At 41.5% G+C, this 25,608-nt stretch overlaps 1 non-coding gene across 1 annotated transcript; it reads right to left on the bottom strand.

Moving 5' to 3' along the window:
- Positions 1–23,946: 23,946 nt before the first annotated feature.
- On the bottom strand, positions 23,947–25,175 carry LOC100059504 (ribose-5-phosphate isomerase). Its single transcript, XR_011432741.1, has 2 exons — positions 25,149–25,175; positions 23,947–25,003 (listed from the first exon to the last, which is right to left on the bottom strand). It is a non-coding gene; the product is annotated as a ribose-5-phosphate isomerase (transcript).
- Positions 25,176–25,608: the final 433 nt, after the last annotated feature.

Raw genomic sequence — 25,608 nt, 5'->3', positions numbered from 1 at the left:
TTCTGTTTGTTCCATCTGTTCTCTCCCCCTCTTTGCCAACCTGCTTTTGGATTATTTTTTATGATTCTATTTTGTATTCACTCTTGTCTTGTTAAACCTCTTTTTATTAACTTTTTTTCCCTGTGGATGTCTCAGGATTTAAAATATTCATCTTTAATATTCATCTTTAATTTATCACATTTTTCAATAGTCATCTTCAAATAATATTATACCACTTCATGTATAATGTAAGAATTTTACAGGGAGATACTTTTCCTTCCCTTCATCCTTTGAGCTATTGTCATTACTTAGAGGCTATATTATTTCAAGTTTATTGTAAATTTCTTAAGTAATAGTTGATTATATTCTTTGAGTAAAAATATTAAAACATTCCACATAGTCTTAAGTCCCTTTGACCATTGCTTCCTTGAAGGTAAACAATGTTACCAGTTTGTTATACATCATTCCAAACCTTTGCTATGCATTTACGATGTGTGTATATATGTCTGTGTGTGTGCATGTGCATATGTATATATATACACCTAGAATATGTATAGTTTATTTTTTTTACATAAAAGATATCATACTTCTATATCCTTCTGTAGATGCTTTTTTAATTCAGCAATATATCTTGTCAGTCTGCCTGTGTTAGCACCTGTGATCTGTCTCATTCATTTGAGCTACTACATAGTACAGTCATGTGCTACATGACATTTCAGTCAATGATGGACTGCATATATGATGGTGGTCCCATAAGTTTAGTACCATATAGCCTAGGTGTGTGGTAGTCTATACCATCTAGGTTTGTGTAAGTACACTCTATGATGTTTGCACAACGATAAAATTGCCTAGTGACACATTTCTCAGAATGTATCCCCATCATTAAGCAATGCATGACTATATTCCATTAAATGGATTTCCCGCAGTTTTTCTTTTTAAGTTGATGGACATTTGTTTTCAGTTATTCATTATGATAAACAAGGCCCCAGTGAACATCCTTCTGTATGCCTTATTGTGGACATTTGCAAGTACTTCTCTAGAGTGCATACGTAGAAGTGGAATTGCATTTCTCACAGAATCCTCCAAGCAAGGAATAAGTGGGAGAGGAGAGGCAGAAATTAAACCTAGGAGGTTTTAGGGTTGCATAGCGGCTAGTGGGTATGGCAGTGGGAGTGGTTGGTGTGGTAGCCATGTGATAGAGGATTTAAAGCCTGGAAAGTCGTTGGAAAACCTTATACAGTAATGGCATCGTCTTTGGAACTCAGGAACCTCTGAGAGAACACGGGTTGGTTAATATTTTCATGCCTTCAGTGTAAGGAAGCAACTTGGTTGCCTCTTCAGAGGTAGAAAAAGGAGTATGACTCATTTTGCTGGTCTATCAGAGGAGTTAAATAACTTGCCTAAAGTCATATGGCTAGTAAACGGTTTGTTTTCTGGTCACCTCACAGTGGAATGAGTGACAGCCCAATGGGCTTATGAAAATAATTGAATTTAGAGATCATCTGGTTATATACCTTCACAGTTCACATGGGAAACGAGGTCTTGTGAGGGAGAGAGACTTGCTCAGGTTGTGGTATTGGGTAAGTGGTAATGCTGGAGCTCCAGCCCTAAAGGCTGACATATTTCAGTCCAGCTGTAGGAGGCAGAAAGCAGAAACAGGAAGGAGATAGCTTCGTCCATCTAGGGGAAGTGGTGGTGGGGGGCCAGGGAGACAGAAGCAAACAACATTGCTGCCTACTCCGCCCCCTGCAGCCCACTCTCTTCCTTTCACCAGATTCCTGCGGACTTCTTTCTTCAGCAGCATCAAAGATGTCCAAAAAGGAAAACTAAACAATCCAAATTACAGGATAGGGAAAAAGACCCATTTCCATGTAAATGTTACCATTCTGTAGCAAAACAAACATAGTAGAAATAACGACGCTTTGGTTTGGGTCTGTGATGCGGAAGAAGGGCATAAATAGTTTTAAACCAACAAAGGAGCTGCAGTAATGCTCTCCTGGATGGTGGACGGGTGTGGGCTGGGCACATTACCCAAATGCAGCTATTCACAAACAGGTCTAGATCCCCTTGCAATAATTGTTAATTTCAGGCAACCAAATGAAAAACCAACAAAAGTGGGGAGTGGATCGTTAAAACAAAAAGCTGGGCATTCAAAGGACTTCTCACAGCTGGAAAGTTGTGGAGGTTGAATTTCAAACTGTCACCTCATTCTTGCCCACTTTTCAGCAGAGGTCTTCAAACTGGCCTGCCTACAGGCAGACTAAGGATGCCCACTGAGAAATGCAGCATCTTGGGTGCTATCTTCTGAGTACTGGGGAACAGAGTATTCTTCTGGTCCAAAAATGCAACAGGGGAATTCCCACTAGAGCAATCTCCCTGCCTTGGGATTCCTAGGATGCCTTTTTTTTGAGGAAGATTAGCCCTGAGCTAACATCTGCTGCTAATCCTCCTCTTTTTGCTGAGGAAGACTGGCCCTGAGCTAACATCCATGCCCATCTTCCTCTACTTTATATGTGGGATGCCTACCACAGCATGGCTGGCCAAGCTGTGCCATGTCTGCACCTGGGATCCAAACTGGCGAACCCCAGGCCACCGAACAGAAGGTGGAAACTTAACCGTTGCACCACTGGGCTAGCCCCAGGGATGCCTTTTTAAAAGGTAAATTCCTGGGGCTTGCCCTGTGGCCGAATGGTTAAGTTCGTGTGCTCCACTGCAGGGGGCCCAGTGTTTCTTTGGTTCGAATCCTGGGCGCAGACATAGCACTGCTCATCAAACCACGCTGAGGCAGCGTCCCACATGCCACAACTAGAAGGACCCACAACGAAGAATATACAGCTATGTACCAGGGGGCTTTGGGGAGAAAAAGGAAAAAAAATTAAAAATCTTTAAAAAAAAAATAAATAAAAGGTAAATTCCTCAACTACCCCACCCCAACTTCAGTACTAAATCTGTATTTCTCCTGGTGGGCCTGGAAATCTGCATATTAAACAATCACCCAGGTGATTCTTGTGCCTGCCTGCTGATGTTTGCCCCAGGATGAGCATATCTATTCCTTTTGCAGGGATAAAGGAACTGTCTTTTTGAAGACCTGCATCAATTATGTCGAATTCCTTTTGTAATTTCACATGGTTCAACCTAATATCTTTGTTTTCTTTGAATTTCAACTGAGCTCTAGAAAATGTTTTCTAGATTTTTGATTGGACACACTCAGGGTGAAGAGAATTTTCCAGAGTGTGAACATTAAATGACTAGTGACCTAGGGCAGAGGTTTCCATATTGGTAAGTTCAGAAACGAGTTTAGGGGGCATTTTAGAATTCTCATTTGTATTTGGAGGGTAAAGTTCAAAGATACATTTTATGAAGTAGCAGGTCTTGAGTTTGAAAGGTAGTTACATTGTTATTTATGTTTCAGACCTAATTCCTTTTTCAGGATCTCTACAAAGGCTTTGGGAGTAGTTTCTCCCCGGACTACAGACAAGGATTTAGGGCAGCCATGTTAAATCTCTTCTGGAATAAGGCAGTGGTATCAACCCATCAGTCTATCAAAACAAAACTCCTGGTGGTGAATTGACAGGGCCGGGATCACAGACATAGCAATTGGGAGAATTAGCCTTCGAACTTAAGTCTCTTGGAAGCAACCTGGTGTTGTAGAGTATGAATTAAGTTAAATTTTGATCCTAAATTAGGATTGCAGTTTACTAGTTAGTTATGTGATCATGGTCCAATCAGGTAACCTCCTTGAGCTGTCTGCCTCTCTGAAACAAGGAGAATGACATCTTGCAGAGCTGGTGAGGCTGAGGGTGCTGTTCTTGGGGAAGATGTGTGAGACCCTCAGTACAATGCATGCCCATAGGAAGTGCTTAGTAATGGTTATGATTAGTGAATTCCAGGTTGAAGTTTTTTCCACAGTCACACAGCAGTCTCTCAGGTAAGAAAAAGAAATCTCCTAGTGCCTTTTAGGCCAGCTGCAACTCTTCCTTTCCTCCCCCGCCATCCCCTTCACACATACAATTGCTCTGGAGCGTTTACTCTCCAGGGGATAATTCCCTGATGAAGCTGGCACATCTTCCCCGGGTACCAGCAGATGCCAGCACAGGCTAAGCTTTCAGAAGGGCTGCTTCATTTGGTTTTATCATTCTTCCATCCCTCAGTGTGACTCATGAAAGCCCAGGCTTCCTTTCCTTTCATCCAGAGTGATTAGTCTCACAGCCTTTCTTGCTTGCTACTCTGAGCCTGGAAGAAAATGCTCAGTGTTGCACTATCAAATATCAATGAAGAAGAAAGATCTTCTTTTTGGAGGTTCCTTGGAGCAAAACTAATAAATACCCATGGCTACATTTGGGCAGCGCTTTACAGTTTGCAGAGTACTTTCATATTCGTTAGATCATTTAATATTTGCAAAGTCCTCACAAGGCCATGTGATGCTTAAAGGCCGGGCTCTGGAGTCTGCATATTGCATTCAAATTCCCATCTTCACCTCTTCCCAGCTGAATCATCTTGCACAGGTAGCTTAGCGTCTCTGAACCCCATAGATTTAAGTGGGAAGTACTTAGAACATGGTGATAAGAGATTGATAATTGTTAGCTATTATTTCTATCATGCCCGTTTTACCAAGGGACTTCCAGGTTTTTCCATAACGTAACCGCTAGTCCTTAACCTAGTAGGTCAAGTCTCACTTTCTTGACTTTTATACTCTCATCCTTTCCTCTCAGTCCCCTGCCTGCACATCCTCCTCAGCCTCACTCCCCTTACACATAAACAAGACTGAAGTTTCCTTTTTCTGTTTAGCACGGGTTGTCTCAGGCCTTTGCATGTGCTCACCTCTCTGTCCTGAGTCTGCTTCCTGAATCCTGGTAAATACCTACCCACCCTTCAAGTAAACAGATTCCCTCTAATCCCCATGCTCCCAGTTTCTTTCTGCTCTCCTTGGTTACAACAGTTGTGTGGACTGAGATTGTCTCTTTCCTTATCTGTCTGCTCATCAGACTGAGTGCTCCCTGGGGACAGGGACCATATCTTCTCACTTGTGTGACCCTTGTGCCTGATATCTATGAGGTACCAAGTAAATATTGGTTTGAATGAACAAATATTGTAGAATTCATCAATCCAGCTAAAATTATCTTAGGTAAGCATTCACGTCATTGAGCCCAAAGGCTGTGGAGCCGGTCCTGGAACCTAGGCCCCAGCTTCCACTCCTCATATTCTCTGGGCATTGTCCAGGCTGCCTCTCACTATGGCCTTCTGACATTACTGTGTAATTTTTCTGACCAAGCTGGGCACAGAAAGACAAAAATGAATGATACGAAAGCATGAGACTTCATATTTACTGGCCCAGTAGACGTTTCCAAATGACACCAAGCAGCCAGTGTGCAAAGGCCTCCTTTCAGTGTATCAGAAAACACAAATTACAGTATGCCTGCCTTTGATGTGCCGTCTGTTTCGTCTTTCTGAATAAAAGGGAAACTCTGGCTCCAGGCTGATTTTCAATTGCAAAAATAGACTAAATTCCAACCCTTAAATTATCAAAAGTGCCACATACTTGACAAGCAGCTAAGCAGAGAGCAGAAACTACCAAGTTAGTAATTAAACAGAGCTTAAGTCAAATTAACAGAGACAGACATTCTTGTCTGGCGGTCAGAACAGAGGCCTGGAGAGCCCCGGATCTGGCCCCAGTGCCTGCATGTGTCAGAGTCAAGTCCTGCTGTGCAGCCACAGTTGCCAAGGAGAGACCCTGTGGGCTCCCTCCACCCCGTCTGTCTTCCTGGAAAGGCTCCCAGGGTGGGAAAGGGGTGTGTTCCTCTTGAGAGATGGGATGGGGGGAGGGTAGGCCTGAAAGGAGTCAGGAGGAGGCTGAGAGGGCCCAGCTCTCCTCCATTTCAGAATTAGATTCCAAATATTACAAGGGGCCATGGAAGTTTTTTTATGTAAAATTATTGTAGCTTAGGATCTCTTATAAGTAATGTAAGTTGAATGCCTACAACAGTGGACAAAGCAAAGTCCTAGTCTTGGATTGCTGACATGCTAGTAGGGAGGGCAGATACTAAACAAGCAAATAAATGTATAAGTATTTCAGGTAGCTCTAAGTGACATGGATATTACTATACTGAAAGGAGGAAGATAGGGAGTTCAGAAGTAGGAGAGAAGGGAGTAGGGGAGAAGAGGAGGGTGGAGTTGCTATTTATATTAGGCAATTAGGAGAAGCTTTTCTGATAAGGTGATATTTGAACAGAAACCTAAAAGAGGAAGAGAATTCCAGGCAGAAGGAACAGCAAGTGTAAAGGAAGAGTGGAAGAGTGCTTAGCAAGTTTGAGGAAAAGCAAGGAGCCCATTGTGGCCAGGTCATGGCAAACAAGGGGGCATGGTAGGAGATGAGTTTTGAAAAGGATACGGGGCTAGATCATGTAGGCATGCTAAGAAAATTGCTTTTTTTCTTAAGTTAAAAATGAAGGCATTGAAGCATTTTGAGCTGATCTTACATGATTGACAAGGGTCACTTGGGCTGCTGTGTTGAGAGCAGAGCTTAGAAAGATGAGTAAAAACAGGAAGACCTGTTACAAGGCTATTGCAGTAATGCAGAGGAAACACAATTGTGGTTTAGATCAGATGGTGGTAAAAAATGGTTAGATTCAGAATAACTTTTGAAAGTAGAGCTGGTAGGATTTGCTGCTGGTTTGGAATTAGGATGTAAAAAGAAGAAAGGATACAAGATGACTTTAAGGATTTTGGCCTGACCAAGTGGAATAATGGGGTTCCTGTTTAACGACATGGGGAAGACTATGGGAAGAGTAGGTCTAGGGGATGGAAATCAAGACTTAGTCTTTGGGTGTGATAGTTCTGAGATGCCCATGATACCACTGTTAGCAGGTGTCGTGATAGTGCATTGTGTAACATAACAGGTATTGTGAAGAAGCCCAGCTTTGGGAATCAGTCAGAATGCAATTTTATTTTTGTGTCCTCATGTCCCTTTAACATTTATTCGGTGGAGGAACAGCTTTCCCTACTGTTGGGTGAAAACTCTGACAGGCGCCATGATTTTTCTGGTTATATACCTGAGCAAGGGCTTGATCTGCTCACCACAACCTGATGCCAATCAGTTACTTTTAAGTATCTCTTTAAGTAGGTTCTATTTAAGTCAGAAATCAGAGTCTTGATTCAGAAATAAGAATGTCCAGTTCAGTTTATTAATAATACTTACATATTCATTAAAAGGTCATGTTTCTTCTGCTTCCGACTTCCTCTGCTTTCAAACCTCTCAAGCTTGGTCTGTAGCAGGTTGGCCATCCCCATTGGAGGAGAAGTTATGGTTGGCTTTTTTCTCTTTCTTACTCATCTCCTCATTAGCTATGGTTTCAGCCACTCCAGAGCTGGAGACCTTGGAGGGTAGAGGGGAAAGAGAGTAGAAAGTTCTTACTTGGCTGGGACTGTCCTAATGCGATTTCACTTTCCTGGGGCTGACTCATATTTAAAGCTGCATCTTCCTTGGTTCTTTTGTGGCTTCTGTGGCTGCTCCCCTGCTGTGGCTCCTCTTTCTGCAACACCACTGGTGTGGGTGATGCATCTCATTGCTCCAGCTTCCACTGATTTTCCTGCAGCTCACTCCACACAGACTTTCTCGTTTACCGTCCCATCACCCCACTAAGCAGAAGACTTGAGCAAGAATAACACTCCTGGCTGACTCTCCTGCGTGGCCCACCTCTTGCCTTGGCTGATGTGCGAGGGAATATCTCTTCTCTGCTACCCCTCTGCTTTAGCAGCCTTTTACCTTTAGATTCCTCAGGAGGGAGTCAGACTTCAGTTAAGTAAGCAGCTCCCCAAGCCTCCTTTCTCCAAACTGCTGGGAACACAGATCAGCTCTCCAAGTCATGCTCACTGATAGATTCTGAGCTGACCGGGAGGTGGGGGGTGGAGAAGGTCTGGGGGGGGAAGGCCCCACCCCGACCCTTTCTATTCTCCAGGGAGAGGAGCTATTTATTCACCGCACAGCTTTCTTCAAAGAAAACCTTTCACAATGTCTAGGAAGGGGACCATTTTATGACCTTGATTACAGTGAGGGGCCCAAGTTAAACTGCTCTCAGATACCCACCTTGAAAATAGTGATTTGCATCAGCCCCTTTAGTATTTGATATCTGTTGTTTTGGAGCCTTGGCCAAAACTCTCTTTATAAGATTCAAAATTTGGGAGTCAACACCTTATGAACTGTAATTAAAGCCATGAGATTAGAGGAAATTGTCTATAGAATGAACAGCAAAAACTGAGCCCTGAGACTTTCAGAAGTCGGAGAAATGAAGAACCAGCAAAGGACACTGAGAAAGAGCATTCAGAATTTGCCCTGTTTCTGGGTTGGCTTTAAAAAAAATAAAAATAAAAACAAATAACACTTACTTCAGGCTTTTAGAACTCATCTTCTATTCTGAATTATAAGAAATACTCTAACAATTGGCTTTTCCAAGAGTGAATTTTCTGGTCTTCAAGATGCCACTCTTCATATGTAAATGGGTTTGGTATTTACAAAGTGTTCATTATCTCATTTCAACTACCTGATACCCCTGTGAGGAAAGTTCATTACAGATGGGGAAACTGAGGGCCAAAGAACGTAAGAAGCTTTCCCACAGTCCAAGAAGTAAGAGGCAATGGGTGGATTTGAGTTTTAGGTCTTTGGCTCCAGGTTCTGAGCTCTTTTTTGCACAGCTGCTTCAGAGACACTCATGACAATCATAGCTTTTTTTAGGTTTTGCTAAAGTAGACTTTAATAAATGGATGGCAAAGGTTTCATCTCATGTGCCAGTTTCCATGCATTAATAAAGCTTACCTGGAGTGGTGTTGAGAAGGATTCTGAGGCAGAATGAAGTTTGGCAGGAAAGAGTACCTTGATTGATTAGTGATGACTGCCATTGGTGTGGTAGGGGTTCTGGTGGCATATATGCCATGCATTTGGCATCACTGATTTAATTTTTCCCGTATGAGTTGTTCCCTGGAACATTTGTAGTTTCTCAGAACGGATTAAAAGAATGGGAAAAGAAAGAAAGAGCAGCCTAAACCCACATTGGGTTACTGGAGATGACAACATTGTATACATGCAATCTGAGAGCACAAATTTTTTAACATGTGGCATGAGCAAAGGAAACAGCCTGAACTAGGAGCAGCCTTGCAAATAAATAAAATTAGTCTCTGTTCCCCAGCAGTTTTCTCCCGAATTTTTATTTTGAGAAATTTCGAACAGAAAGGTAAAAGAATAGTACAATGAATACCCATATATCGTTTTCCTAGATTCATCACTTGTGAACATTCTGTCTCTCTGCTTCTGAATTATTTGAAAGTAATTTAAAAATTCATGACTCTTGAGCATTCAGCTCTTAAGAACAAGGATCTCCTACATAATCACAATACTATTATTTTAGCTGCAAAAATAATATATAGGCCATATTTAAATTTCCCTAGTTGTTCCTAAAAGTGGGATCAGATTGTATGTACTACTTTTTGACCAGACTTTATTTTGGTAAATGAGATATTGTAAGATTTTTCACTTCATCGATAAAATGTCCTTCAAAAGTGAGCATGTTGTTTTTGTTACCTGGATGTAGTACACTTTATTTTACCAGCTCTTTACTTTTGGGCATGTAGTCTGTTTTCTATTTATTTATTGCTCTTTTAAATGCTGCTGCAATGAACATCGTGGGCACATGGTGGATAGTCCAACCTCTTTTCCAGGGCCTTCCTATACTGAGAGGCTACATTTTTCACAGGCTGCCTTGCAATTCGAGTTCTAGATGTAATTCAGGTTCCACGAATCACTTGCACTTACCTAAGATTTGGAAGGCAAAAGCAAGGTACAGGTCATGCTTTTTTTGCTCCTGCATTTCTCCTGGAAAGCATGGCTATTTATTATTATTATTTTTTTTCCCTGTTGTGTTAGGAGAGGCTGTGGAAAGCCATTGGAGAGTTGAGGGCAGAGGGATGGCATGATCTGATTTAGTTTTTAATATCATGCTGGCTGCTGTTTGGAGAATAGATTGTAAAGGGTGTAATTGGAATCAGGAGCCAGTTAGGAGGCTCTGCTGTCTGGGTGGAGATGATGGTGGTTTGGACTAGGACAGTTTCTCTTGGTAGAGGAGGTGAGAGATAGTTGGATTCAGAATACATTTTAAAGGTGGAATCATCAGAATTTGCTACTGGATTGCATATGGGGTGTGAGAAAAATGATCCCTGACTCCCTTGTAGCTAGAGTTTTGGATGTAAGTCAGCTTCCACCTCACAGATGCACTCACATGAGATTTGGAAGGCAAATTTGAGGTAGAGCTCTTGCCCTTGCTATTTCTAACATGATCCACTGCAACTGGAGAGAAGGCAGAGTGTGTGGGTCTAGTTGTAGGAAAGATGGTAGATTTGGTGGTGGGAGCATTGGGACGTTGTCTCCTGATGTTTCACTTTTCTCATGAACTAAGAAGCGAGGACATCAGCTGAGACCAGGGGGACATGGGAGAGGGACTGGGGTTTATGATTCATCATGCTTCCTCCTCTACCAGTACTCTGCATAATGCCTGGCCCCTGGAAGATAGCCAGTTTGTTGTTAACTGAGCAATTCTCTACTTTCACAGAAAGATTTACTCATAAAACGTCTCCTTTGACTTCAAGATAAGTCAGTGCAGTAAAGCAAGGAGATTCTCACATTGTTAAAAGAAGCAGTCCTTTTGATATTTAAACCTCAGGTTTCAAACAATAGTTGTCTTTGGAAATGTTGCTAGGTTTAGAAATGTCTTTTGATTCTGACCTATCCCCAAAGGTTCTATACCTTTTCAGGAAATGTCTGAGTCTCTGCAAGAGCTGATAATGTTTCTTTAAAGGACAAATAGCCACCAGTATTTGAAAACCCTTGAGAAATATCTGGCATTTTTCTGACAGTCTTGAGAAATACTTTGGTAAACCAGCCTTTAGAGCTTTATTTGGTAAAACTGGTCATTCCTGTCATGGTCAGTATTTCTTTTTAGAGCATGTTGGGACTTTCTCTTTTTTTTCCATTGTTTTGCTATATTGAATCTTAATTTCTTGATTCAAATTTTTTTTCTTTATTTAACCTCTAAGTATCCTGAGATTGGAGTTGTGTTTAGATTTTATATAAAACCTGTGGTACCAATAGTGGAAAAAATATTTGATTTGGAGCTAGAAGATACAGTTTTGGGTCTCTCCTCTGCACTGTCCTGGCTTTGTGACTTTGGGTTATTTAATTAAATTCTCGAGACTGAGTTTTCTTATTATAAAATGACGATAATACCCACCTCATATAGTTACAATAATAATGACAACTAACATCTCTATAACTTTCAATAATTTTTCCATGTATCATCTTATTTGATCCTCAAATCAACCCCATGAGCTTGATGGGGTGTATAATATTAATCCCTTTTACATACATGGAAACCAGGGCTGGGGAAGGCCTATGTGAAAGTTGAAATAGGAGGTGTTAGAGCTGGAATTTGAACTCAAATATTTTTCCTGTCAAAACCCGTATACGGTCCACCATACTCCATTGGGTTTATATAGCATTTTATAAATCTCCAAGGATTCTGCAAAAGCAAAGGATTGTTATTTCTGTTATGTTACTGTTTATTCCTGAGTGGCTGTTAGTAGTGGTTCTTTGTGAAAATTGCTAAGCATGCAGTCTGATAGAACTGTGCTGTTCATTATGGGAGCCATTAGTCACATGTGGCTACGGAGTACTTGAAGTGTGGCTAATATTACTAAGGAACGGATTTTAAAATTTTGTCTAATTTTAATAAATTTAAATTTTGATACCGATGCTCTGTTCAGTTACTGGAAAATTTCTAAGGATACTTGACACAATTTGGGCATGCAAATCTATTTTTTCAGCTGTAAATTTTATGACCTAAATACAGATAAGTATTTACAATGAAAATTTAGCATTCATATTGAGAAGTGCTGTAAGTGTAAAAAACACACTGGATTTTGAAGACTTAGTATGACAAATGTAATGTAAACTATCTCACTAGTAAGTTTTATATTGATTATATTTTGAAATGATATTACTTTGGATATATTGGGTTAAGTAAAATATATTATTAAAATTAATTTCATCCATTTCTTTTTACTTTTTAAATGTGGCTACTAGAAAATTTAAAATTACATGTGTTATTTTTCTTATTTCTCACATCTTATTTTTCTTGGACAGCTATACTCTAGAATTAACTATGAAAGGACATTTGTGCTTTCTTAACTAGGGATTTCCAGACCAGACCAGTACAAATCCTAATTCAGATGTCACATTTTCTCTCAAACAAGGAATTTCCAGAGCAGCCCTATGCTGTGTTTGGGCGCTGGCTAATTACTGCTCCTTCAGAACTAGTGGAGACTCCTGTGGGTACTCACTGAGGTCTGTTCAGACCTTCTGTGAGGAGGCTTCGTAGTTCCCCTCTGGCTTAGTCCCTGTAGCCAGTCTGGCAGGAGTAGCCTAACTTTCCTTCCTGCCCTCAAGGCTTCTAGGGTTTGTGGACTTGGGCCCCACTTTGACCTGGCTGGTGCCATCTGACTCTATAGAGGCTTGGTTTTGGTGCTTCCTGGTGAGCCTCAACCTGGGTCTGTGGCGGCTTGGCTGTTTACTTGGAGTGCCCCACTGTGCAGGACATGATTGGACACAGCTAGGGAAAAAGTTAGATTGCAGGTAATCCCTTACTGTTAGATGTATCCACACTCCTGAAAGCTTATGTGAAAGTTCAGCACACCCAAAAATAGACATACCAGCTATGAGGTGAGGACTGTAAACCCAACAGCTGAAGTATAGTGTAAGTCTCAAATAACACCTTGTCTTTTATTTTATTTGGATTTGATATTTGTATATATATTTGTATATATGTGAAAGATATATTTATTTATTTATTCTTTATTATTATTTGCATATATTGTGAAATGATTACCACAGTAAGTCTAGTTAACATCCGTCACCATACATAGTTAGATAATTTTTTTTCTTGTGGTGAGAACTTTTATGACTTACTCTCTTAGCAACTTTCAAATATGCAATACAATATTATTAACTATTGTTGTACATTACTTCCCCAGAACTTACTTTTTTATAACTGGAAGTTTGTACCTTTTGATCCCTTCACTTGTTTTGCCCACTCCCCATCCCTTGCTTCTGGCAACCGCCAAAATGTTCTCTTTATCTATGTTTTTTTAAAAAAAAGATTCCACATATAAATAAGATCATACAATATTCGTCTTTCTCTGTCTGACTTATTTCACTTAGCATAATGCCCTTAAGGTCTATCAATGTTGTTGCAAATGGTAAGATTTCCTTCTTATTTTTTAGCTGAATAATAACCCATTGTGTTTATAGTCCACATTTTCTTTATCCACTCATCCATCTATGGACGCGTAGGCTGTTTCCATATCTTGGCTGTTGTAAATAATGCTGCAATGAACATGGACGTGCAGATATCTTTTTGAGTTAGTGTTTTCGTTTCCTTTGGATAAATACCCAGAGGTGGAATTGCTGGGTCATGTCGTAGTTCTATTTTTAATTTTTTGCGCAATCTTCATACTGTTTTCCATAATGGCTGCATTCATTTACTTTCCCACCAACAGTGCACAAGGGTTCCCTTTTCTCTACATCCTCACCAACACTTATTTCTTGTTTCTGTGATAAAAGCCATTCTAACAGGTGTGAGGTGATATCTCATTGTGGTTTTGATTTGCATTTCCCTGATGATTAGTAATGCTGAGCACCTTTTCATGTACCTGTTGGCCATCTATATGTCTTCTTTGGAAAAATGTCTATTCAGATCCTCTGCCCACTTTGTTTTTTGGTGAGGGAGATTGGCCCTGAGCTAACATCTGTTGCCAATCTTCCTCTTTTTGCTTGAGAAAGATTGTCCCTGAGCTAACATCAGTGCTAGTCTTCCTCTATTTTGTATGGGGGCGTGCTACCACAGCATAGCTTGATGAGTGGTATATAGGTCCATGCATGGGATCTGAACACACGAACCGCAGGCTGCCGAAGCAAAGCGCACGAACTTAACCACTATGCCACTATGCCGCCAGGCAGGCCCCCATCTGCCCATTTTTTTAATTGGATTGTTTGTTTTTTTTGCTATTGAGTTGTATGAGTTCTTTATATATATGTATATATATAACCCCTTATCAGTGAGAGGGCAGAAACTAGGATTCCTGTGCAAGTGAATGGTTTATCAAATTGTCCTGTGAATGAAACCAGGTAAACAGTTGTCAGACACCATACCTGTCAGCATTCAACTTCTTTGGCTCTGTACGATGGCCTTTAGTTCTTGAAGAACATGAGAAAAAGATGAGAAAGAGGATGCCAGGTTTAGATTGTTTACCGTATGATTGGCTCCCTGCTGTATGCTTTAAACAATTAACCTCACTGAGTCCCCACAGTAGGTCTGTGAGGTGTGATTTATTTTTCCATTCAAATATGAGAAAAACCCGACTTGCAGAGGTAGAGTATTTGCTGAAAGTCATACAGCTGGTAACTAGGCATTGCTTGTGTAACATTAGGAAAACATTAGAATGAATAGTTCCCACTTATTATCCCTATAGGCTTTTATACACAATAGAATATAACATGCACCGTTACTTGTGTTACGCACTTGTCTGCCTCCTTCACTATATGTATGTACCCTGAGGCTAGAGACTGGGGCAGATACTTCTGGTTCTCCTCCCATCAACCATTCCTTTCCTCTACTTTGCCAGTAGGACATAGCTCGTTGCTCAGAATATAGTCACATGACCATACTTAGCTGCAAGGAAGGCTGGGAAATCTAGTCTTTTAAGTGGACCATTTCTGCCCTGGACCATTATTGTCCATATTTGCCCACTAGGATCCCAAATAAAAATTGGGTTCTATTGATAAGATAGGAGGGGAGTTTGGATATGGAATAGGAAATTTTTCTGCATAGGGTACTTTTAAAAATTTGTGTTTTTAAATACCTTTAGGAATGGCACATTTTCCAGACCCCTTTCTACTTCTTTTTTCCTTTAACTTGGCCCAATTCACACATTTCTGTTACATCTAGGCATCAAATTTAGAACCTGGCATAAACCTCTGTGGAGGCAGCACCCACCTCTCTTCTGACAATTTCTCTCTGAGGTCAGGAGTGGATTCTACTCACTTTGTACTTGGAGGGGCCTCTCAACCACTGCCAAAGTTCCCAAAATGAAGCTCTGACTCCCTGGGGAGTGATCCTTCAAATCTGTGCTTGCCCCATCCTTGCTTTCTAAACCTTTTCTCCTGTCTTTTTTTTTTTTTTAATATTTTATTTTTCCTTTTTCTCCCAAATCCCCCTGGTACATAGTTGTATATTTTTAGTTGTGGGTCCTTCTAGTTGTGGCATGTGGGACGCTGCCTCAGCGTGGCCTGACAAGTGGTGCCATGTCCACGCCCAGGATCCGAACCAGCAAAACCCTGGGCCAGCGAAGTGGAGCGCGTGAACTTAACCACTTGGCTGCGGGGCCGGCCCTTCTCCTGTCTTATCAAGTTTTTCTCACATGTTTAAAACACAATTCAATGTGACTTTCACCCTATTTGCAGGAAAATGTCCATTGAGAAAGGTAGGGGTAGAGGTACTTGCCACACCTATTCCATTTGCCTGGAAACTATAAGTGAGCTAATATTTTATTTCTTCAAGTAGAAATGCATAGAATTCCCATGAATTTGGTGCCTGCTCTCTTACCTAGTTGCTAGTGCTAGAGCAAATATGGATGGAAACTGACTGTTGTTTCTCCTCCCTCTGGAATGAACTAACTTGGGTCTTTGTTTTAGGTGCTATGGTTATTAGTATTTGTGATATAATTAGTCCTTTTGGAGAACGGATCCATGGAATCTGACCGAATGGTTAGAATAAAACTATTTCCCACTTAAAAAAAATCATTTATTTATTTAAATTTTTCCAGCAGTTTCTTGGATTCTTGGGAAGACTGAGGGAATTGGTGAAATTCAGGCGATTTCCAAAGACTTCCTCAGTTGTTTTCCATAGGAAACGTAAAAGCACACATTTTAGTTCATTTGGAAATACTTCAGGAAAACAGACCTAATATGGAAATAGGAAAGGATGTATAAATAAATAAATAAACATTTTTTTAAAAATCAGGAAATGGGTCATTTCATGTTGTTCTACTGAAACTCAGTTAATACTAATGATGCCTACCATTATTTGAAGTTCAGTTGTCTTTTGGTGGGCAGGATTGCTAGGTAGGCTGGCCCTGTAGGGCAGGGCTATCGCACTGGATTCATATTAGTCTTCTTAGTGACCAGCACAAAGATCAACAGAACCAGTGGCCCAGGACATGTGTGTTGAATTAAATGGGCACCAAGAGTAGAAAGAGTTTCATTAATGGATCTAACTGATTCATGTCTTAAAACTGGGGAGAACATTATAGACTTCCGGCCATTCTATGCAGGGAATCAATTTGTAAGTTAATTAGCCTCAAATGTATTATTGTGTTCAGTTCTAATTGTTTATGAGCTTTAAGCAGATGGTTTTGCTCTGAATGAGAGAATCAGAGCCCATAAATAAATGAAAATGTTTGACTTTTCTGTACTCTATTTATGTGTCTTTACTATGTATAATACAGCAGAATCCAAAATTAATAAATTATTTTGACACAGAATTATAATCAGGAACTTTTTACCTAAGAAAGGATATAAGTGGTTCTCCACAGTGGTAGTATAAGTAGAATTTTGAATTTGTTAATTGGCAAAATGGGTAATTTTTATCAGGTCAGTCTTATAGCCAATGGAACAACCTTTTAACCTATCCAGTTAAACAACCTTTTAACCTATCCAGTTAAAAATATCAGCAGTTAGAGACCCCTGTAGAAGCTTGTGTCGTGTATTTTATATTAGTAGCTATGAAATAGTAAAAAATGTATGCTGGTATCTGCCCCCGTAGAGCTCCTAAAACCCTTGTAATTTCCTAAGTGATAAGAACACTAGGAGCATCTCTTGTTCTACTATTTGGTCTTTGACCCTGATTCCTGACACTGTGCCCCTAAATCCCTTAGAATTTCTTGGCTGTTAGCAGTGTCTTTTGTTTTAATGAGGTGACTCTTGGTGGGCTCCTGGATGGGCGCTGGTCACCAGAAAGACCAAACCATGTTTAGAAGCTTGAAATTTTCAGCTCCACTCTCCATTCTCCAGAAAGGGGCGAGTGGCTGGAAATGAAGTTAATGATTGATCATGTGATAAACTCTATAAAAATCCCAGAAGTACCAGGTTTGGAGAGCTTCTAGCTTGGTGAACAAGTCCATGTACTTGGAGGGTCATGCACCTCAACTGTACGGGGACAGAAGCTCCTGTGCTCAGAACCCTCCCAGACGGGCCCTATGTCTCTCTTCATATGGCTATTTGTCTGTATCCTTTATCATATCCTTTATTATGTAATAAACTGGTAAGTAACTGTTTCCCTGAGTTCTTTAAGCTGTTCTAGCAAATAATCAAACCTGAGGAGGGGGTCATAGGAACCTCTGATTTATAGCCCATCAGTCAGAAACAGGTAATAGCCTGGACTTGTGTTGGCATCTGATGTGGGGATGGGGGCGCCAGTCTTGTAGGACTGAGCCCATAACCTGTGGGCTCTGATGTTATCTCCAGGTAGATAGTGTCAGAATTGAGTTAAATTGTAGGATACCCAGCTGGTGTCGCAGAATTTCTTGGTGTGGGAAAAACTCCCATACATCTGGTGTCAGAAGTGCTGTGAGTGTGACAGTATGTGAGAGTGAAGGAGAAACGTAGGAGTAGTGTAGGTGTTCCTTATAGTAGCCTTTGGAAATAAAGTTGAATTTGCCACATATTTGAAAGACTTCTTTATTAAAGTATAATTACATATAGGAAAACATAAAAATTGTCTGTAGCTCAGTTTTTTACAAGTGGAACCCACTCATGTACTTAGCACTCAGATTGCGAAACAGAATGTCATTAGTACCCTAGAAAATTCACTCATGCACCCTCACAGTCTACCACTTTTTTTTTTTATAGACAAACAAGTGCACCTTTTTCTTCCGCACAGAAGGAAGGAAATCTTTCTTTGTTTTCATTCATTCTTGACATTGTCCAAAAGTAAATGAGTTCTGCTAAAGGCAAAGCCATTCCTTGAATTATTCTGAAAATAATAATGATAATAGTCTATTTAAAAGTAGTTTTATATTTCCATTTACATTACTTTAAAAGCAGTTTTATGTTTATTTTTTCATTTAATGTTCATAACTGCCACTGAAGTAGGTATTATTTTCACCACTTTATACATGAGGAGGGGAGGCTTAGGGAGGTCACATAGCATACAAGGGATCCCAGGACTGAGGGACTCCAGGGTAGGGTCTTGGCTGTTCTCCCAGGAACAGAAGAAATGTGTTACCCTTCCCTGACCAGAGTGTATTGTGGCCTCAAAGAACTTGAGAATCCCTGGTATGTGGCTTAACAAAGGAGACATCTTCATCCTTCACTCAGACATTCTAAGTATGCAGATAATTCAGAACAGGGCTGGGAGAGAGTTGTTACCCATTTATTCATCTATTTGTTCTTTCTTAATTACTCTTTGCCAGGCACTGTTATAGACACTAGGAATACAGCATGCAATGACAGGTGTTGTCTTTGTTCTCTCTTGGTGCTTATATTCTAGAGGAGACAGAAAATAAATAAGTAAACAGAAATATAGACAAGTTAATTTAAGATAGTTAAAGTGCCATGAAGATAATAAATAAGGCTAACATGACAGTCAGAGTGTGGGGAAGCATGGGATGGTCAGGGAAGGCTTCTCTGAGGAAGCCTTATTTTGTAGAATAAACTTATTTTGTAAAATAAACTTTGTTGAAGTGCACAAGTCTTAAGTGTACAGCTTGATGAATTTCTGCAAAATGAACACACCTGTGTAACCACCACCTAGGCCAAGAAGTAGAACATTGCCAACACCCTAGAGGTAGCCCCATAGCCCGAGAAGGTGACATTTGAGTTAAGACGTGCATGCTAAGTAGGTGGCTATGCAAAGATCTAGGTTCAGAGTGTTCTGGTAAAAGAGGACTAGAATTGAGAAGGCAAGGGGAAGAACTTGGCATGTTTGAGGAATGGAGCTAATTTGTACTAGTCTGTTCATTTAGCACAGCAAAATTTGAGTTATGTGTTTGTAATATGACTCAGCTTGGAACTGGAAGGGAAGCAACACTTTGATTATAACTGCTATTCAAGCCCCATCCATCATCAGTAAGTTGGGCTCTTAGGATCCCAAAGTAACTTGGAGGTGAGTCTTAGCAGTAAAGTCTGTGGAGATTTTATTGATTACATAGTGTCCATCACGTCCAAGGAGGGCAATATCCCAGTCCATGCCCGACTCAGACATGGATCCTTTCACGAAGATTTTATAATCTCTCACATTATAGTAATTCTAGATGCTTTTGATCATCAACCTCCTATCACCATGGTAACACATTAAACAAAAGAATTCCTCCTGTTATCACATCCAGGGCTCTGGTCTTGAATTTGATATTTGATATTTGAATTTCATATTCTAAGATATCGTCACGACCATGTGTTTGAAAATCTCAAGTTACTAAACATTTGAATGTAGGTCTGGTTGATTCCTAAGAAGGAATGTAGGGAAATAACAGAGGTATTGGGAGGCACTTACATAGCCTGGAACAATAGGAACACTGGGAAAGTCATTACACAAGTGTCTACCACTCAAAGCTATTAAGTTCAGAGGAGATGATGTCGGATTGTGGCAGAGGGGGCAGTCTTAAAAGTTTTCTGCCCGTCCTAGTTAAATTCTAATTCTGCTTCATCGTTAGACTGTCCCACATTATTAATATTTCCTTGTATGAACAATACTTCATTCAGAACTTGACAAATGAAAACTTCAGTGAGGCAGTCCTGCTTTCACTTTGGGACATAATTAACCTACTTTGGTCCCTGACTATCTGTGCAGAGGCTCCATCCACGTCACCAGCAACTTTTTAAAACTCATTTCCCATGAGTTCGGTATTTCCACTGCTCTCATGTCCATGGCATGCCACCATGGAGGACTCTGCAGGGTGGGGCCATCCTGTGGTGGGCATTGCTGCTGCAAGGTAGGCATGGCCTGGGACACTGTTGTGTGCCAGTCTGTAAATGGTTGTGACTTCTCTTGCATTTTTCTTTTCTTTCTTTTTTTTTTGAAGATTGGCACCTGAGCTAACAACTGTTGCCAATTTTTTTTTCTCTGCTCCTTCTCACCAAATCCCCCCAGCACACAGTTGCGTATTCTAGCTTTGGATCCCTCAGTGGCATGTGGCACGCTGCCTCAGCGTGGCCTGATGAGCGGTGCCATGCCTGCCCCCAGGATTCGAACCAGTGAAACCCTGGGCCGCCAAAGTGGAGCGCGCGAACTTAACCACTCGGCCACAGGGCCGGCCCCCTCTCTTGCATTTCTTCACTGCTGCCACCCGGAGCCCTCAGGTACCAGAAGTTATGGAGGAGGACTCTCTCCTCCACCTTTGCTACACTCTGTTAGAGGCACCCCGAAGCAGAGCTGCCTGAGGTCCAAGGTGTTTCCATCTTATAGCCTTTTGCTCAACAGAGAAGTCTGACATGAACCCAATGGAGGCTGAGTCAAGAAACAAATTGGAGGCTCAGACACTTGGCTGAACTCAGGACTTAGGACTTTCTTATAGGCCTAGCAGGATCTTTCTTCCCTTAGGATATGTTCCTTCCCGGGAGGCTCCTTAGTTACCCTCCATACAGACATCTCTCAGACCACTTCCCATCTACCAGGTGTGCCCAGACATCCTGACTCCCCAGCCTGGACACAGTACTAGATCTTTCTCAAGAAGGCCCTCAGAGCACTGATGGTTCACCATACAGGCTCAGGAAGGTCTGAATCTTGTAGCCTGGAGCTGGGAGCCTCCACCCCTTTTTAAACAGTGCTCAATGCTTTTTTCCTTTTTCAATCAGCAAGAGCCTGATCCTTGTTTTGACAAGTCATGTCTCGACAAGAGAAGGGAGTGCTTGTAGTCAAACCACCTTAACATGTAAATCTCCGGGAAGTCGGATCATTTCTTTGGCTCAGGCTTAGTGAGGAGAATGAGAGGAGGCATTGGACTCCTAACTGATGTCTCTGACCAGAGTCTCGCCGCTTCTAATTTATCTGCTTGCAAGGTGCCACTCTATTAGTCTTTCTAAAATACTGATCATACACCTGCTTTCAAAACTGTTAATGCTTGTCCATTGCTTAAAGACTGAGTTCTTTATCATGACAGACTAGGTCCTTCCTCATCTGGTAGCCACCTTACTTCTCCTGCCTCATTTTCCCCTACTTTCCTCTGCATGTTGCACTCCCCAGTCACCCCAGTCCACTCCAAGCTTGTAGCTTTCTTCATGCTGTTCTCTTTGTCTGGAATACCACTCTCTTCTCCCCTTTGCTACCCAGCAAACGGCTTATCTTTTAGGCCCAGCTCACATGTCCCCCTCTAAGAAGCTCTTCCATCCCCATGTCATAGGTATCTCCTTACTGCAGAGAAGGTTTCCCCAGCAGGATGCACAGGGCTTGGCTTATAGGATTAAAGCAGAGTGAAAGTTATACTTACAGGTTGGTTGTACCTGAGGCCTAGCATAACTCTCTACAGGGCATGGATTTTCTCCCTGGTGTGTGTTTGTGAAATGCACTTTCTCTCCTTACTTGGCCCTGGGGCCCAGTGTGCCATTCATTAGTACATCAGGGAGTTGCCTGTTTGTGGGAGATCATCAGCCCCCTTAATCCTCCTTTGTAACTGTATTATGTCAGACTTTAATGTGTGCCTTGAGGCTTCCTATGGGTCTAATTTCAAAATAACAGAGAAATGTCATACTAACCACTAACCCCTCCAAATCCTCAACAACATATTTTGTTTTTAAAACAGTTTAATAGAATAATATCCAGGGAAGAAACAGGAGCAAGAGGAAAAAGAAAAGCCCTCCCAAACTCACAAGACAACTAGTGCACTGACTATGTCAAAGTGCTCTCAGCTCTTCTAGGAGGTCTGCAGTGGAAAAAAAAATTGTCACCTATTGATGATTTGGTGCAGAGGAGCGAGTACCCTTCCTCACTGGACAGATGATACTAGATTGACTGCCAGTGGGGAGGGCCCATTATTAACAGGACCCTTTAATTAAAACCCAAGCCATTGTTAATGCACTAGGTATTAAAGCAGCACGAGGCAGCTTCTGAGGGTGGCAGCGGCATTGGGGTAGGGGTGGTCTGGGCCTGTGCTATTCATATCTCTCCTCTGCTCAAAAGCTTTTGTAGCTACTCTTTTATAGCCACTTCCCTCCCTCCCCCATTCCCTAACCCCTGGCAACCACTAATGTTTTCCATCTCTATAATTTTGTCATTTCAATAATGTTATATAAATGGAACTATACAGTATATAAACCTTTTGAGATAGGCTTTTTCACTCACCATAATTCCCTTGAGATCTATCCATGTTGTTGTGTGTATCAATAGTTTATTCCCTTTTATTGCTGAGTAGTATTCCATGGTATAGATGTACCACCTTTTGTTTAACCATTCCTTGAAAGAGTAGCATAAGGGATCCTAGTGATGGAACTGTTCTGTATGTATCTTGACTGTGGTGGTAGCCACATGAATCTACACATGGTAAAATTGCGTAGAATTAAACACATGCATACAGGCACAAATGAGTGCATGTGAATTTGGTGAAATTTGAATAAAGTGGGTAGATTGTATCAATGCCAGTTTCCTAGTTGTGATACTGTACTATAGGTCTGGAAGATGTCAGCATTAGGGGAAACTGGATGAAGGGTATATTGGATTTATCTGTATTGTTTCTTACAACTGTGTATGAATCTACAATTATCTCAAAAAACAAAAACAAGAGCAATTGGTGGCACTCCTTTGCCTGTGGAACAAAGGCTAAACCCTGTGGTCTGGAACTCAAGGTCCTTCCATCTTCTGGCTCCCTTCTATCTTCTGGCTCTCTTCTCACCTGCCTTCAGTCTTCTCCTTCACGACTCCAGCTAGGCTGACTTGTTCAGCATTTCCCATCATACCAGGCACTTTTCTTTAAAGTAAACTTTTCTTTTTAATTGAGATGAACATTCAAATAGAAAAGCAGTCAAGTTACTAAGGTACAGCTCTGAATTTTTACAATGTGAACCCACCTATGTAACCAGAATCAGATCAAGAAATAGAATATCACCAGGACCCCAGAATCCCTGCTCCTCCTCCAATCCATTTATGACCCTCCAAATGATAATTGCTATCTGATTTCCAGCCTGTGTGTTTTTGAACTTCATCTTAATGAAGTCATGAATACTTTTTTTGGGGGGGCACCATACTGTTTTATTTCAAACAATATAAAGAGGTGACAACTTCTGATGCCAAGTCATGCAAGTAATAATAAAGGAATGGAAAAAATATTAACAAAAAGACAATCATTAAAAAGTATTTCACATTTCACAGTAGTGCTTTGGCAGTACTGGCAAGTGTTTCTGGGCAACTGCTTCCAACAGGGGTCTGAATGAACCCCCTGATCTTAGCAGAAGAACCACCACATTTTCTCCCTGATAATTTACACTGGGTCACTACACACCACACTGCACCACTCACCAGACTTTTGTAAACCTCATCTTAAAATATGTAACCAGGTATTGTGCGTGATCACAACGAAAACTAAAAACTAAACAGAGTGTGGTAGAAAAGGAAACCAATGTTTCCAGTAAGGCATCAGGGAATCACTGCCGGGCGGGTCCTTCATTTTACCAGTTTAAAGAAAAGGTTTGATTTACATTTCTCAGCAAACCCAATATTCAGAAGCTTAACCAGCAGGCTGAAGTTAAAAGTTTAAAAGATAGTCCCCTTCTTTTTTTTTGGTAAATGTTTCATATAAAACATGAAATCAAGTTCTACATTATAAAAAAACCCTGAGTATTGTTCATAGTAAAAATATATATATTTCTCTTTTTAAAAAGACATTTAGTAACAATACTTCAAAAGACTGGATTGAATCCAACCCTCGACCCTGCCAGCTGTCCGCCTGGCAGATCCATTAAGGCAAGGACCCCTGGAGAGGCATGTGCACCTCAACTGTGGGCTGGAGGCTCAAGGTGAACACACTCTGCTCTTACAGGGTCAACAGAAAGGCCTCTCCCTCATGTTCATTGAGCCGTCCTGCAACCCGAAATAAACTCTCTCAGCCATGTTGTTGAATAGGCCTGTATCCACCACGCCTGGGATCATTTTGATAGCTGTGTTCACTTCACTCCATTTGTGTACCCCGTCAAACTTCCAGTCCAGGATAAAATTCCCATTATCTGTCACCACAGGACCTGCCTTTTTGATGGCCATTTGAAGTTCAATCGCGCCCTCAAACTTCTAGGTCACAGCTCGCCTCACTGGGACACGGGCCATTGGGATGACCTCGGTGGGGATTCCTTTGTGCCATTGATCCCCAAGGTTCTTTGAATCTTTCCTGAAATCAGCAATCACAATGAAGCGACTGGCATAGCCAGCCACAATTTTCTCCTGGGTCAGGCAGTCTCCACCGCCCTTGATGAGACTGAGGTCAGCATCTACTTCATTAGCACCATCAATGGCAAGGTCCATCTCTGCATGTCGGTCCAGGTCACTGAGAATTAAGCCGTATTGCAGGATGAGCTGACGGGCCTGGAAGGACGTGGGAATACAGACGAGGTTCAGATTCTCTTGTTTCACTCTTTCAGCTATTCGTTGCACAGCAGGGACAATTGTAGAACCACTTCCAATTCCCAGTACTTGGTTATTCCTCACGTGGTTCTCCATGGCCGCGCGGCCCGCCAGCTTCTTGACCTCCTTGGCCTTGGACATCGTGGAGGGGGCCGGGCAAACGCTATTAGCGTCCTGGCCGCTGGTGTTTGTGTTGCCAGCGCCGCTGCGGGTCCCGGACTGCGCCAGCCCCAGCAGCTGCATGTGGGAGCCCGGGACGTCCCACTCCAACCGTTCCCGTCTCCGCCAGAGGCCACGTCCCCGGCCCGCGACGCCTCACTCCATGAATACTTTTATAATTGGCATCTTTTGCTCAACATGTTGGTTAGATTTATTCATGTTACAGGTAGCAGTAGTTTGTTCATTAACACTGCTGTATAGTATTCATCCCATTGTGTGAAGAAACTACAATTATATATATCTTCCTTGACTTACGATAGGGTTACATCCTGATAAATCCATTGTAAGTCGAAAATATGTTTAATACACCTGTGGGGGATCAGAATTGGTCACCCCAAAATGTGTCTCTTTGGCATAAGGATTATTTTGGGCTAGTTACTTTTAAAAACTACAGACATGGTGGGGCTGGCCCCATGGCCGAGTGGTTAAGTTCTCGGGCTCTGCTGCAGGCAGCCCAGTGTTTCGTTGGTTCCAATCCTGGGTGCGGACATGGCACTGCTCATCAAACCATGCTGAGGCAGTGTCCCACATGCCACAACTAGAAGGACCCACAACGAAGAATATACAACTATGTACCAGGGGGCTTTGGGGAGAAAAAGGGAAAAAATTTAAAAAAATCTTTAAACAAACAAACAAACAAAACTACAGATATGGGGAAAGGTGTGAAAACCAAGTAGAAGTTACCCTTTGTAAGAGACATTTACATTTGTAATGT

Source organism: Equus caballus, chromosome 25 (genome assembly GCF_041296265.1).
Source record: "Equus caballus isolate H_3958 breed thoroughbred chromosome 25, TB-T2T, whole genome shotgun sequence".
NCBI classification, from domain to species: domain Eukaryota; kingdom Metazoa; phylum Chordata; class Mammalia; order Perissodactyla; family Equidae; genus Equus; species Equus caballus.
The sequence above is the reverse complement of the archived record's forward strand: the minus strand, read 5'-3'. Positions and strand labels throughout refer to the sequence as shown.